The 12,309-nt window shown below is 48.5% G+C and overlaps 1 pseudogene; it reads right to left on the reverse strand.

Moving 5' to 3' along the window:
• Positions 1–844: 844 nt before the first annotated feature.
• Positions 845–12,309, reverse strand: part of LOC126515360 (N-acetyltransferase 8-like) — a 21,240-nt pseudogene continuing 9,775 nt past the window's right edge.

The following is a 12,309-nucleotide window of genomic DNA, read 5'->3' on the forward strand; positions in this document are numbered from 1 at the left end:
CCTGCTGTGGAGAGGAGTTTCTTCTCTTTCAGTGGACCGAGGTTACTGTGGAGGCTCACAGCTAACCAAAGTGAGTGTGTGTTACTATGGTCTCTACTATTGACAACTCTTCTTCGGTCCATGGTTCAGGGAACATTGTGAGAGCTGTGTGGATGTAAGAACTGGAGGAGGAGGTGGAATGTTGTGTAATTATTTACTCCCGATTAAAACATTCTCTCACTGGAGAGAAAGAGACATTTCTGGAACTCTCAAGAAAGCTGAAGTCCCAAGAGTTCCCTCCCCAGGGTTACATAAACAGTTAACAATTACTTGTGCTTAGGAACACTTTGATGACACAGCTTCTCACAGGTTGTTCAAAGAACCCGGTGATGCAGCCTCCATAGTCACTGCATGTCGAGGAGGTTTCCGGTGACACAAGCCGAGTCTCCCACAGTGATGTAAGCAACTCATCCCTGTGCTGCTCTGAGCAACTCGGATGAACTCATTGCCTGATCAAGATAGACTAGGGGAGTTCGCTTGTTTACTCTGTCATTGGTGTGATAGCTGGAGATGCTATTGTTTCACGTCTCCCCCAAAGCAGAAACCCTGGCCCTAATAGGGCTCACCAGTGACAAGCTGGAGTTTGCACATGTTACCATGGGCTCAGGCCTCCCATAACCTCACAATGAAATGTTTCCATTGTCCTGATTACCCTTTCCATCATCATCATCATCATCATCATCATCATCATCATCATCATCATCATCATCGTCATCATCATCATCATCAAGTTCTGTGAGTTTCAGTGGTCAACTTGGCATAGCCTGGCTGCATCTCCTGAAGGCGTCTCAGCTGAGGTATTGCTCAGATCAGACTGCTCTGTGGGCACATCTGTGAGGGACTGTCTTAATTTATGATTGATGAGGGAGGACTGAGCCTACTATGGACAGCATGAGGAACAGCCAGCAAGCAGCAGCCCCTAGGGTTCCTGCTGTACCTCCTCGACTGTGAGTGAGTTCCCTAGTCGGAGTGAAGGTCGTGAGGGTCAGCAAGCCGTCAGTCCTGCCTTGAGCTGCTGGCCCGACTTCCCTCCGTTGTTTGTGGTCGTTCTTACCACGGCAGCAGAAAAGCACACTAGAACAGGTTCACAGAACCCAAAGTCCATGTGTGTTCTTTTAGGTGAGGAAAAACCATTTCTCTGCTTTGTATGCACATTACAGGGACTGCAACAACCTGGAATCACCCGTGTCCTTCCCCGGGGGCCCTGGAAGTGCTCTTGGAATTGCTGTGTAAGGAAAGCCTGGGCAATCAGAGCAGTAGAGGCTTGGGAAGGGCAATTCTTGTACTTCCCTGACTCATAAAGCAGTCTGAGGGCCTCCATTTGAGAAGGAACTGCTCTAGAGATCAACAGTCACAGACATCTACATAGCTGTAGCCTTGTGGGTGAGCAGGAGAAAAGTGGTGGACTATTGTGCCTTAGAGAGATATGGGGGGAGGGAAAAGATAGGCCTGAAGGAGGGGGTGGGTCTGAAGAGGGGGCTGTGGGCACACTGCAAGGTCTGAAAATACACCTAGTCATAGAGTTTTGCCTTACTGTACCAAAACCAGGCTCTCTCTATGGGGGATCCTTTTTTTCTTTTTTTCTTAAACAATCTTTTCTCACTTTACACAGTCACTCCTGTTCCCGCTCCCTTCCCCCCACCTCCCCCCATCCACTGCTCAGAAGGGGTAGGGGGAGGGGAGACAGCCTTGGTCTTGCCTCCATGTGAAGTGTCAGACTTTGCTGATTCCCCCATGGAGTGATACTTAAATCCATTCAGAAAGTAGTTGGCTGTACCTATAGCAACCATGACACTATCACACCAGCAAGAATATCTTGCCTGATGGGATAAAACAGCCTTCCCTTCTACCCCTGACAGCCTCCATAGCACTTTCCAACGCTGGACATGCCACCTAGTAAGGAGAAAGCTTTTGTGTTGGTCTGTGTGGAAGATCCAGAGGGAGGCGCATGCTCCTGGGAAACAAGTTGCTTTAGTTTGGAGCCACTTTAGGACTTACCAAAAAGACACCATGACGATACATGAGCCTGGGACAAGACTAGTCGGCAGGTTGGCAGAGAATTGCCTTTTGGGTCCCTCAAAGACAGCTGTGAGCAGAATGCAATGCCAAGGGTGGGCAGTAGTTCCAAAGCTGACTGGATGAGGACACCCTCGACAGTTGTGATCTGTGGGTCCTCCTGGGTTGGTGATGTCCAACGTGAGACGGTGTCAGACCTATGTTAGTATGTCAGGGCTAGAGATGAAGTTGCAAACAGTCTTGCAAACATCAGCCCATAGCTGTCTTAATTCACCCATGAAGCTTGAAGGATGTCCTGAAGCACCTAAGTTCCAGGAGTCCCTAGTCTTGGGACTAAGTCCACTCCAGCCTTGGTTCCCAAGGGCAGTAAACCTAGGACACTGTCTAGTCTCACATTCTCTTCCTGGACCCAGAGAAACACTGCATACATGGCCTCTACTCAGTCATGCTGGCTCACGAGACTGGGTCTGGTTAGTGTCAGCATGGGCCACACATGCTGGTCAGACCACAAAACTAGCCCTCTGTGTCAGTGGTCACTGACAGCCCTTATAGGAAGTTGGGTTTGGAGGAAATGGAGCACTCCATTACTCACCATTGAACACACAGGATTCCAATCAGCATCATATAGAGGCCTTTATGATCCACTGCAAAATTAGGGTTTGCTTGTGATAGCCCAGTGAACTGGAGGCTGACAGATGCATAAGGAAATAAGATCATAGCTCATATTCTTGAGCTGAAGGGAGTGCGCACCTGGAATGAATTGAAGAGACAGTCAGTAGTTTTGCTGTTGTGTTGAAGAAGGACTTGCCTGTCTTCTGGAAGCCCAGGACCTCACAGAGGGCTACAGCATCATGCATCAGCACAGCAGTACAAAGAACAACATCACTGTAGCCCTGGTCCCGTGCAAACTGGAGGACAGTTCTGATCAGTGCTTTCGCTATCCCCTGTCCTCGATGCTGTGAGGACACAGACAGGCGAAAGAACTGCAGCTGCTTCCTCCCTAATGGGGGGTCCTTGACTTGAGGTAGGAGGTCCTTCTGTTTATGTGTTCCTCTCATTGGTTAAATGTTGTAATAGGAGCAGCGGGGCTGCGTCCCACCACCTGGCTAGCTTTACCCAAAATAATTACATGGAAACTGTATTCATTTAAACATTGCCTGGCCCATTAGTTCCAGCCTCTTATTGGCTAGCTCTTACATATTGATCTAACCCATAATAATAATAATAATAATCTGTGTAGCCCACGAGGTGGCTTACCAGGGAAGATCTTAACCTGCGTCTGTATTGGGTGGGAGAATCATGGCCCCCTGACTGACTTGGCTTCTTTCTCCCAGCATTCTGTTCTGTTTACTCCTCCTATCTAATTTTCTGTACTATCAGGGCCAAGCAGTTTTCTTTATTAGTTAACCAATGAAAGCAACAGATAAGATACAAGACCCACCTCCATCAGTTAATCAATAAAGACACTGCTTGGCCTGATAGGGCAGAACTTAGGTGGAGAAGACAGAATTGAATTCTGGGAGGAAGAAAGCAGAGTCAGAGAGCCGCCATGGAGCTGCCAGGTCAGACATGCTAAATCTTTCCCGGTAAGCTACAAACTCATGGTGAGATATACATTAATAGAAATGGGTTAAATCAAGATGTAAGAGTTAGCCAATAGGAGGCTAGAGCTAATGGGCCAAGCAGTGTTTCAATTAATATAGTTTCTGTGTGGTTATTTCAGGTGTAAGCTAGCCAGGCGGCTGGGACAAATAAAGGGACCCTCTCTCCGTCAACACTGATTGGCCGAGTAGCTGCCAGGCCCACCACCTGGCCCTCAGTCTTAGCCACCAAGAAGCAGGAGCCAAGCTCACTCAGGTAGGACTTGGTGATGTCAGCCAGGTCTGTTTGCAAGCACATAGCCGCCACAAACTTTTTCAAGGGCTGTCTGGCAAGGAGCCACAGTAATAAGAACAGAAGGAAGATGCTCATAATAGCCAGCAGCCAGGAACCAGACACTTGGAACATGGCAATGGACACCCCAAGGAAGACCAGGAGGGGTTCGGGGCAGCATCAATGCATGATGGAGGGCTGTGGGGATGTGCTCCTCCATGCCCCTGGAAAATACACTCAGGACCTGTTTGTGGTCCCTCTCCTGGTACTGGCGGATGTGTTAAGGAGCCACAGGAAGATTCTGGGTCTCAAATTCTCATCCACAAGGGACAGCAGACCTGCCAGCACACCTTCCCCGGACCCTGCAGAAGAGAAAGAAAACCATGTGAGTTCTCTGAGACTCTTCAACCATTGCTCTGCGCCTCCTAGGAGCCATGGAAATTTTCCTTGGGTTTGTTTTCTAGGGTTACCCAGGAAGCAATAGGACATCACTGGAACAAAGCGTGAGGTCGCTAAGACCTGAGCACTCCCTTGGTTTTTTCCTCTCCATCTTTGTGGCTTTTGTCACATCCTTCACCTCTCTGATCCCTTACATGTTCTTCATTAGAGGCAGTAAAATATCACTTGGCTTCCTGCCCAATTGTGAGGATTTAACATGGTGGCCTATGTGTAGTGTGTGTGTGGAGGGGGAGGAGTCCCTTCCCCACCAGCCTCCTTACCCAGGTACAGGCTCTTTCAACTTTTGGGGCCCGGAGACAAGTGTCCTGTGGTATCCAGCTGTTTCCTCTTTAGGGCCCATACATTGCAGGATCTTGTGTTCCCAAGTACAAGTTTCAGGAAAAACCTTTTCCCTCTGATTGGAAGGTTTAATTTAGTGAAAAATAACAGATCAAGCCAAAATATGCCTTTCCCCCCATGAGTCCTCAAGAAGGCTGAAGAACTCCAGCCTCACAGAGACCCCCCAGCTTTGCCTCTCTGTTCTTTCACCTGGTAACACAGAGCGGAGAATCCCGGGACACTGTAGACTGGACACTCAGAAGAACCTGCCAGGACCCATTCCTCCTCTGGGGAGAAGACTTGGGCTGGTGCCTCATTGGCTCACTCCTCACTCCGGGATAATGTCAACCAAAGACCATGAACTAAATGTGAGAGAGGAGAAAGGACCTTCTCATTCACTTTGTGATCCCCATGGAGTGAACGGGGAAGGAAAAGCAGGCCCGAAGGGTCCCGAGTCCTTAACCTTGTGAGAGGGCTCCCACCTCTCTTCCTGATTTATTGGAGTCACACTGTCTCACCCAGCACACTTGGCCCTCTCCGAGGACATCCTGGTCCCTTCTTGGCAGCAGAGCAACTCACCCTGAGCTCACATGTCCTTGACAAGAGTTCAGGTCCACGGCTCAGCAGCAAAGTCCTCCACGGCAGGGTTCCTCCCTGTCTAAGCATGCCTGCACTTGTGTTAAGACAGTGATTATTCAAAGTCTACAGCACCTCTGGCCCCTCCCCTTCAACTGCCCTGTGGCTTTACCTGTTGTGCAGCCTTTTCAGCCCCAGAAGTGCCACCTTCCCGCTGACAGGCTCTGGATGAGAGCAGGGAAGACTCCTCCATCTCACACCTTAGCCGCTGGGCAAGAGCAAATCAGAGGGACACAGGCTCTACGGAGCTGTCCCCGGTAGAAGCAATGCTCCTCTGCCCCCCAAATGTGACCAGCAGACGTGTGAAGGTCCTGTTGTCCCTCCCATGACTCCCTGTGCAGGTGGAGTTTCACGGGAGCTTTGGGGCTAAGGAAAAGTGGGACACCCTCACAGTAGTGACAAGGACCACAGGAGAAGGCTGCTGAGAAGTCAGGACAAAGGAAGGATGGTTGGTCTTCTGCAGTGAAGGCAGCTGGTCAGGGTGAAGGGGCAGAAGTGGGGATGCTGCCGAGGATAGTCGAGTGACTAGTGCTAGTAGAGACCTGGGTATACAGGACCCACATCCCTGCCGAGTAGTACAGACGTCACATTCCAGATGGGCGAGGCTTGGGATGTGCTTTTAGCTGGGATGCTGAATGACAATGAAAGACCCCCAGTGTAGGGCGACTCTCACTCAAGTCTCAGGATAACACGACCCCCCCCCCCCAGTAACTCACGAGAGACCGTCCTTGCTGCAATCACACGAGGTTTATTTGACAGGTACCAGTGCACTGGGGCCGAGACTCATAACCCACACAGGGGAGTTCGACCCCGAGTAACAGGGAGAAGGGATTTTTAAGGGAAGAAACCACAGCCCAGTAATCCAAAGGGGTGGGGGGGGGGCATCATAGAAAATTCCAAAAATACCAATGATAATCACAAGGGGGCAACTCCCTGTTTCTCAAGATTATTCGCAAGATGACAATCTAACTTTATCTTCAGCTAGTTCCTGAAACTGAACCGGCTAATCCTAGATTTCTGGATTCTTTTCTCCCTGCTTAGATTTTTGGCTCTGTTTTTTCCTGCTGGGGGGGGGGGGGGTCTGGATTTATCCAAGTCTTTCAACAGGTGTGGTGGTAAAGCCATATTTGTCTTTATTCACTTGGAACATGAGTCAGTTGTGGCAGGATGAGACGCTGTGCATAGGGGTGTCTGGATGGCCTTGGCAAGACAAGGGTCCCCCCAGTGTGCAGGCTTCACGCTGCAGAAGCCTGTGCTCAACAAGATGTCCTGGGAAATAACACGCAGAGCTGGCTCCCATGAGGAACCCGCACACAGCTGGGTTAGGGATGTCACGCCCAAATCTGTGGGTCCCCACAAAAGCCAACAATGGAGACCAAGTCCCATATGTAAAAGCAAAGAGCCTTTATTTTAATCAAGTTTGCAAACTTGGTTTCTCCGCATGTCCAACATATTGGAATATCCGGAGAGCCCCGAGCTCAATTAGAATTGGGTTTTTATAGTAGTAAAGGTGGGGTGAGGGGTCTCTGGGGTTCAGGACCCCTGATTGGCAGACATTTGTTTAGGGGTGTCCTGGTGAAGAGTTGGCAGGTGTTTCTATCTACAGTGCTTGGAATGCCAGGAATTTTCTTTGAATGGTCTGCTCTTGGGTGGGGGTCGGGTAATCTCTGCCTGCCAGGCATTATCTCAGGGTAAACTATTGAGACTCTAGACTCCATTTAAATTTCTCGATGGCCTGAGTCCCAGGTGATAATGGTTGGAGGAAATAAAGAACTTCCTTCCTGCCCAGACTTAGATTATCATGGGTGGCCTTCACAGGGACAAGTTCAAAGTATATTTTTTAATTGCTAAAAGATCTTATTTGCCTGCAATGCTGAGGACCTAGTGGCTTTATTGTTTCCAAAGGATCATTGTTCACTGTTGGCTAAGAAGATAGCAGCCAGAACAGCGGGCCTTTTAGCCTGTTCATCAAGTCACAGGCCAGACAGTAATCTGCACCACTTTGAGGTGCATTGGGGATAGAAAGTGAAGGTCAGCACTGCTCAGCCAGCAGTGAGCAGGAAGAAGGCCTCAGAGAAGCAGAGAGGGCTCGGCAGAATGGCTAAGCTCCTGTTGGGAGAGGCTAGTTTTGGAAAGCTCAGGGATGGTCTGTAAGTGATGTCTGCAGATTCTTCATGGCCAACCAGAGGCTGGAACTCAGGTCCTGGAGGAGGCTGTGGTGATTCCAGATGCTAATCTTCAAGCTAGGGTTTCAGGTTAACCATACGCATAATTGATAGAAATTTTTTTTTTAATATTAGCTCCCTGATGACGCAAAAATTCCCAATCAAGCCAAATCAAAACAAGCCAAATTAAGAAATATCCAGGTTTAATGGGAGATCTGCGGTCTCGGGCAGCGCCAAGGGGGAAACCGAGAAGCCGAAGGAACGTGAACCCCAGGAGGAAGAAAGGGAGATCACGTGTTCTTCTTTTGGGGAATCACTTAAGTACCCTGGGGAGTGGTCCTGACCCCTCCCTGGCCTGCTGGGATTTGAAGTCCAGACCAGGCCTGGGAACTGGGATAGATGCGAGGGGCAGGGGCCTACGCTCCCAACTTAACAATAATGCTCGTGAGAATTATTGTTTATAGGGAGGCAGAACATTGAAATGTTGCAAGAGGAGAATTACTCCACTTGCTAGAAGCTTCTTAAACTCAGAAATTAAGCAACTCAAGAACTTCAGGAAGCCCCTGAAACTGACCAGACTGACCACGCTTTCCTTCTCAAGCGTATAAATATATACGAGCAGTAGGCAGACTGCTGGGAAACAAGATGACTTCCTGAAAGAAATGGAGATCAGCCACATCACCCAGAGATTTAGACCTACCGGACCTACGGTAGAGGACAATGAAGGACACTCTCCAACCTGCCAAAGTGGTGGTGTACAGTTTGTTCAAGTTTTCCTGTATTTGTTATCTGTCACGCATGATGGGGTGGGTTTTGATGATGCAGCTGTTTCTGAATCATTCCTGCTCTTGTAAGGGACTATGAGCCAATAAAACTCATTGGTTCACTAAGCTAGACTTTGATGGTTTCTGTACTTTGGTCTGCCATCAGCCGTATCTGTGGTAAGTAGGTGTGTGTGTGCGTGTGCGTGTGCGTGTGCGTGTGCGTGTGCGTGTGTGTGTGTGTGTGTGTAAGGGACTCTAGTCAGTCTGAGCATGACAGACATGACTTGACAGACCTTGTCCTTCTCCCCCTTTCCTCTGTTTTTCTAAAAACTGTTAGATTGTATCTCTATAGCTAGCCACCAAGGTCTATTCCCTTCTTTGGCCACTTTTCTCCCTAGACTGACTTCCAAAATCCAGCTATCAAGTACGAGCAATCAAGGAGCCCCCTTTGGCACGCCCAGTTAACATGCCCAATTAAAATTAAAGGCGCCCATCCTAATATGAGATCCCCCCTTGTACCTTTGTAAACTGCCATTTTCCCATGGGCCATGTCTGTCTCCCCTCTATCCAGAGGCGGTCCTTTGTTCCTGTCTGGGACAGATGTCCCTGCCCCCTCCCCTTGTTCCCTTCCCATTTTCTCTCGTCCTCTATCTCCTAGTTTTCTCTCTTATTCCCTGCCCTATGTCCCTCCGGGGCAGATAAATTTCCTTTGTGCTGAGAACTTGGTCTTGGGAGTCCTGAGTCAATACCATCCCCTTCCAGTATTGTGTCTTCCCGGGAATACAGTCACACAACAGTGAGTCACCCTGTCTCAGGACATTTTAATATCGTCTCTAACACGTGAACGCTAAGCAGGCGTTAAACTAAGGGCCTGAGGTGGGGAGCAGAGGTTGTGGTTGTGGCCATGCAGATTCTGGGTCATATCCAGCTGAAAGACTTGTGGGTGCCTCTCAGATCCTTGGTAGCTCCTCCCAAACCCAGTGGCCTCAGTCCCAATACATGTTGAAGGCATGCTGGACCTTGTGGTTCTTCTGACACTCTGCTCAGCATCACTTTCCTCCCACCTGACCCGTGGGTTAGGGGCCGCTCTCCAGCCCTAATGGAAGCTGTACCTGCTGTTGCCCGGCAGCTGAAAGGGGAAGCTTATGCCTCACAACCCCTAGGGCCAGGATGTCTTAGAGGGTTTTATCCTATGAAGAGACATCATGATCATGACTACGGCAGCTCTTTATTTTTTTTTTTTATTGAGCTATACATTTTCTCCTCCTCTCCCTTCCTCTCCTCTCCCATTCCCCCTTGTCCCCGTCCCTTCCCTTGTCCCCCATACTCCCAATTTACTCAGGAGATCTTGTCTTTTTATCCTTCCTAAGCGGATCCATGCATGTCTGTCTTGTCTAGGTTCTCTGGGGTTATGGACTGGAGGATGGCTATCTTTTGCTTTATGTCTAAAAGCCACTTATGGGTAATACATACTGTATTTGTCTTTCTGGATATGGTTACCTCGTTCAGTATGTTTTTTTCCTAGTTCTGTCCATTTGCTTGAGAATTTCAAGATGTGAGATGCCGTGTGGAGAATGGAATTGAACCTGCTCTGGATGAGCATCCAGCACACGTAGTCATGGAACCATCTCTCCAGCCCCTGGATTAACCCTTAAGGTAGCAGATGACGGCACATGTCCACTCTTTCGTTCAGGAGGCAGTGGCTTTTCCTTGGTGGCTCCAGTGCTACTGTAACATCGCCTCTTCCCAAAGCAGCACTGAGAAAAGAGAAGGCTGGCATTAGAGGCACAAGCCGCCACACCCAGACTCACTCCATTTCACTTTGTTTACGGGGGGAGGAGAACAAGTGTGCTGCAGTGTGCACGTGGAGTCAGAGCACAATTCTGATCATCAGATCTTTAATGTCACTGGAGCTGCAGGATCCTGGCATTGAGCTTAGCTTCCCCTTTATGGAGAGTGGGATGAAGAAAAGGCACAAACGCCCAGTGGTTTATTTTTTCGTATTCCAGACGGCTGCTGTCTGTACTCCTAACGTCAGAGCAGAGATGAGGGTTCCCACAACCCTCCTGATGCCAGTGCAGGGGTGAGTCTGCCCCACAGTGCTACTAATGCCAGTGCAGTGGCGAGGCTGCCCCACAGCAGTCTTGCAAGCAATGCAGTTACTAAACACAGTTTTGAAAATACGGTCACTATGAATTGTGGTGATGTAAAACAACTGGATTGGAGTGAACGGAGTGCAAGTGTGCAGTGTGCTCTTTTTATTCTCTGGTAGGTCCTGTCTCAATGAGGGTAGGGGGTGATGGAGAGGTGGCTCATAGGTCAGGAGCACCACATGCTCTTCCAGAAGTCTGACATGCAATTCCCAGCATCCACATGGCAAATCACAACAAGCTAAACTCCAGCCCGTGGAGCTGATGGCTTAGACAAGTCAACGGTGCACAGACATGAATTCAGACCAAACACCCATTCACATAAAAATAAAAATAAAGCAAAGCCATGAATGTCCTTAAATATTAAGCATGTGTTGGGGGCTGGGAATATAGCATAAAGCACTTCTCTAGCATATGTGAGGCCTTTAATACTATAATAATAATAATAATAATAACAACAACAACAACAACAACAATCTTCTAAGGTACATTTAGAATATACTATGAAGTTAGTATCTAGATATGTGCTTTTAAACTTGTCCTCTTCCCCATCAAGATCACACAGACCAGCAAGAAACTCACTGGACAAGTGTTCCTGGTTGCCATGAGTGTGTACCTTTTGGTCTTTGTGAAGATCAGCTTGCCTTAGCAGGTGGGGGAGGGAGTGGGCGTGGCTTGTCTCTTAAAGAGACAGATCATTACATTCCCATCTCTTTTTTATAATAAAAAGGCGGGAGGTTAGGCACCACAGGTTAAAGGAATTGGGATGGCATATTCTTAAGACTTCTCCCTGCTTATTTGTGGGTGTTGTCTTTGGGGGAAGGGCTCACATGACTCTGGAAGCTCTCAAACCCTAATCATGCCCATGAGGCTCCTCTAGGGTTATATAGACAGTAAGCAGTTGGTGGTGGTGGTGGTGAGGGAAAGGCCTGCTGTTCAGGGGCTTTCAGTGATGCTATTTTCACAAATCCTTCTCTGTGCTGATGTGGGCACCTGTAAGAAACCCCAGTCGACTCCCTGATTCATTGTGGTACTTGTGCTTGTTTGAATGAAAATGGCCCTCATAGGCTCATAGATTTGAATGCTTGGTCACTAAAGACCAGCACTATTTGAAAGGATTAGGAAGTGTGTCTGCAGGTCCCTTAGGTAAATGTCGATTGCGTTGGGTGGGTTACTCAGTCTAGGGGTTTGTAACCCATCCTGCAATCAGTTACTCCAGGGTCACGGAGGGGTGCTATCTGGAAGAGAATGAGCTAGAAAAGAAGGAGAAGGCCATGCTAAGTTTGTCACAGCCTCCGTTTATTAGGGTCCTGGTTGCTGCTTATATAGCCCCTGGATGAGGGCTTTGGGGGGCAGGGCACGGGATCTTGCCTCGTGGTCCCGGTCGTGTAGGCCAGGAGGTTACGTTCGGTCAGGTAGGCCAAGAAGTCACGAGTTGCCACACCTAGTTCCCTGGATAGCTGGAATGTGAGGCAGGTTCCGCTAACAGATAGTTCTCCATCAACAGCTTAATTGGGTATGGGGCAGGTTGTCAATAGAACGATTCTTAACATAATTATGGGTGTGGGGTTCTCTGCAGACTCCCCAGAGTGATGGTTCCTGTAATGATTTTTAGGAGGAAAATGGCTCCTCACAGGTAAAAGCCGTTTTACAACCCACACTTTCGGTATTTACCATCTTATCAAGTCTGTTTGGGGCACCAATTGTAGGGAGCCTTACTTCACATATGTTGGTGCAGCGAAGAAACTATGACCACCCATTTCAAACAAGTGGCTCCGGATGGCTTGGTCCGTTTTTATAAGTATAATTTCAATAGTTTGTATAAACAGTTTTACAATCAAATTTACTTCCATTTGTATTTAATAATGTCTGTGGGATAATGATCTTGTA

Source organism: Alexandromys fortis, unplaced genomic scaffold, assembly GCF_014885135.2.
Source record: "Alexandromys fortis isolate MF-2015 unplaced genomic scaffold, M_Fortis_MF-2015_v1.1 scaffold_138, whole genome shotgun sequence".
NCBI classification, from domain to species: Eukaryota; Metazoa; Chordata; class Mammalia; order Rodentia; family Cricetidae; genus Alexandromys; species Alexandromys fortis.